The sequence below is a fragment of the Hevea brasiliensis genome, chromosome 6 (genome assembly GCF_030052815.1).
Source record: "Hevea brasiliensis isolate MT/VB/25A 57/8 chromosome 6, ASM3005281v1, whole genome shotgun sequence".
Classification (NCBI taxonomy): domain Eukaryota; kingdom Viridiplantae; phylum Streptophyta; class Magnoliopsida; order Malpighiales; family Euphorbiaceae; genus Hevea; species Hevea brasiliensis.
Window position 1 is genome coordinate 63,341,311 of NC_079498.1, and position 3,627 is coordinate 63,344,937.

The 3,627-nt window shown below is 38.9% G+C and overlaps 1 non-coding gene across 1 annotated transcript; it reads right to left on the reverse strand.

The window, feature by feature from the left end:
* Positions 1 to 1,077: 1,077 nt before the first annotated feature.
* Positions 1,078 to 1,184, reverse strand: LOC131181173 (small nucleolar RNA R71). The gene has a single exon (XR_009149801.1). It is a non-coding gene; the product is annotated as a small nucleolar RNA R71 (small nucleolar RNA).
* Positions 1,185 to 3,627: the final 2,443 nt, after the last annotated feature.

A 3,627-nucleotide genomic window follows, 5' to 3' on the forward strand; every position in this document is an offset into this window, starting at 1 on the left:
TCAAAGATCTTAAGGGATTTTAATTAATTTGATCGCCACGAAAGCCGGGTTTAAGTTAATTAGAATACACCCTAGGTACCTTGAGAGAGGACTTAGGATACCTTAGGATTGATTTTCATCAAGGTAAACGATTCTCAAAACCAGTAAATAAATAAGATAACATCCATAGCAAGATTCAGGTGTGAAATCTTAATTTCGGAATTGTTCCAAAATAGATTACTTCATTTTAAGTTTATCATTTTAGTGTTTAAAATAGACAACTTCCATTCCTTCATTGTTCGATAGCCTAAACAGTCAAAATTACTATGTAGATTGGTACTTACTAATCAAATTCCTCGTGGGAACGATACTTTACTCATCACTTTATTACTTGTTAGCGATCAGTGCACTTGCGGTGGTTGTAAAATAAGCAAACAAGTTTTTTGGCACCATTGCCGAGGAACTTTGGCTTTAGTAATATTGAGCGATAGGCAATTTAGCTGATTTAGGTAATTATATTTATTATCTAATTTTGTTTGATTTATTTTATTCCTTTTCTTTTCTCTCAGGTGCAAGATCTGGTATATGACCAGAACAAGGCCAGAAGAAGAAATTTTGGACTGTGATCCAGAGATAGACAGAACTCTGAGAGCCATCAGGAGGGAAAGGAAACATCAAGAGCACGATCAAGAAAATCCTGAAATTCTAACCATGGCCAATAATAATGACAGACCAAGACTCTTGAGAGACTACGGAGCTCCATCTATCCAAGGATTTTAGCCCAGTGTCACTAGACCCACAGTGGAAGCCAATAACTTTGAATTAAAACTAGCATGGCTTCAAATGATTCAACAAACCCAGTTTGCGGGTTCACCAATAGAAGATCCACATTATTACCTCCAGTGCTTTCTTGCCTTTTGTGACACATTTAAGATGAATGGAGTGTCTGATCAAGCCATAAGACTCAGAGCATTTCCATTCTCTCTTCGAGACAGAGCAAGGAAGTGGTTACTTTCTCAACCAGCTGGAACGTTCACCACTTGGGAAAACCTCTCACAAGCTTTTCTAGCAAGGTATTTTCCACCTGCAAAGACTGTAAAACTGAGACTTGTGCTCAACACCTTCAGACAAAAGGAAGGTGAATCACTCTATGACGCATGGGAAAGATATAAAGACCTGTAGAGGGGATGTCCACACCATGGCATAGAGGATTGGCTACTAATGCAAAATTTATATAATGGGTTACTACCCTCTACAAGGAGCACAGTTGATTCAGCTGCAAAAGGTGACTTAATGGAGAAAACAGTGACACAAGCACTTGAACTTCTAGAGAGGGTTGCATACCATAATTATGAGTGGTCAAATAAAAGAGGAAATACAAAGAGAATAGCAGGAGTCCTGGAAGTGGACGCCCTAAGCATGATAAATGCTCAATTTGATCAGCTCACAAGGAGGCTTGATAAAATGCAAGCCAATGCAGTAGGGATGAATAGTCAACATGAGGACAGCTATGGAGGAGGATATTCAAAATATAACAGCTTTAATGAACCCTCTACATAACAGATGAACTATGTGAATAATAGAGGAAACTTCAACCAGAGACAGCCCAATAATCCATATTCAAACACTTATAACCCTGGATGGAGGAACCACCCAAATTTCTCATGGTCCAATCAACAGAACTAGCCAATAAATAAGCAACAGGGGTACAAACTGCCAGTACCCCCTGAATTTCAGAACAGAGGCCAAAACTTTGCACAACAACCACAGCCTCCTCAACCTCACAACCTGAACCGAAGATGACCATGGAATCCATGATGGAAGGGTTCCTAGCAGCTCAAAAACAACATGATGAATTGATTAAACTGCTGACTTCCAAAATGGACCAACTTGCTACCCATAACAAGATGCTGGAGAATCAAATTGTTCAGCAAGTAAGTTCTTCAAGTAAGGCTGCTGGTAAACTGCCTAGTCAACCGGAGATGAACCCAAGGGAGCATTGTAAGGCAATTATATTGAGGAGTGGGAGAACTCTAGTACAATCAGAGAAAGAACCAACAGATGAGACCTTAGAAAAATCTAAAAGCCAAGCAGAGAAAAAGGAGGGAGAAGCCAAGAAAGATCAGGAAGAGGAAGTAGGGAAGAAAAAGAAGTTACCAGAGCCATACCAGCCTCTCCTACCTTTTCCTCAGAGATTTTAAAAAGCCAAATTGGACAAGCAGTTTGGGAAGTTTTTAGAAGTTTTACAGAAACTTTATATCAACATCCCTTTCACTGAAGCACTCTCTCAGATGCTATCCTATGCCAAATTTCTTAAGGAAATTATGTCAAAGAAAAGAAAGCTGGAAGACTATGGGACAGTAGCTCTAATAGGGGAATGCAGTGCCATACTGCAAAACAAACTGCATTCAAAGTTGAAAGATCTAGGAAGCTTCTCCATACCCTGCCTCATTAGCAACAAGAAAATAGACAAGGCCCTTTGCGATCTTGGGGCAAGCGTAAGTTTAATGCCTCTATTAATATGCAAAAAGCTGGAGATCGGAGAACTGAGGCCCACGACAATCCCATTGTAATTGGCTGATCAATCTAGTAAACATCCAATGGGCATACTTGAGAACATCCTTATCAAAGTGGGTAAATTCTTTATTCCAGTAGACTTTGTTGTCCTTGAAATGGAAGAAGGTGTTCAGATCCCTATCATCTTGAGAAGACCATTCTTGGCAACCGCCGAAGCCATCATAGAAGTAAAAAATGGGTGATTAACCCTTAAGGTAGGAGAAGAAGAAGTGGAATTCAACTTGTTCAACACAATGAAACACAAATTTGAACCTGATGAATGCTTCAAGGTTGACATAATTGACAAATAAGTTGAAGAGGAATTTCATAAGACACATCCTAAAGATCCTCTTGAAGCATGTATTAAGCACAGCCACATAGTGAATGATGAAAACACAGAAATAGCAGCTTGTGTACAACAGTTAGCAGCTCATCCACCCCTACCAACCCTAGCTAAAGCCTTCGCTATGGAGGAGTTAAAGGAGGAACAACCCAAATCAAGCTCCAGGAAAATGCTAAATAGGTAGAGCTTAAACCTCTCTCGTCCTCGCTAAGGTATGCATTTCTGGACTTAAACTCTAAATATCCTGTTATAATTAATGCTAGCCTATCTAAGTTAGAAGAGGAAAAATTGTTAAGAGAACTTAGGATCCATAACAAGGCCATAGGGTATAAAATAGAAGACCTGAAAGGAATCAACCCCTCTATTTGCATGCATAGGATACCCATAGAAGAAAATAATAAACCCACTATCGAGCACCAAAGAAGACTTAACCCAAATATGAAAGAAGTAGTTAAGAAAGAAATTTTAAAACTATTAGATGCAGGTATCATATACCCAATTTCTGATAGTAAATGGGTTAGTCCAGTACATGTAGTTCCTAAGAAGGGTGGGACAACTATTATCCAAAATGCAAACAATGAACTAATCCCTACTAGGGTAGTCATTGGTTGACGAATGTGCATAGATTATAGAAAATTGAACAGTGCTACCAGAAAAGATCATTTTCCTCTCCCTTTCATCGACCAAATGTTAGAAAGGTTAGAAAAACACTCTTATTTCTATTATCTAGATGGGTATTCAGGATTCTT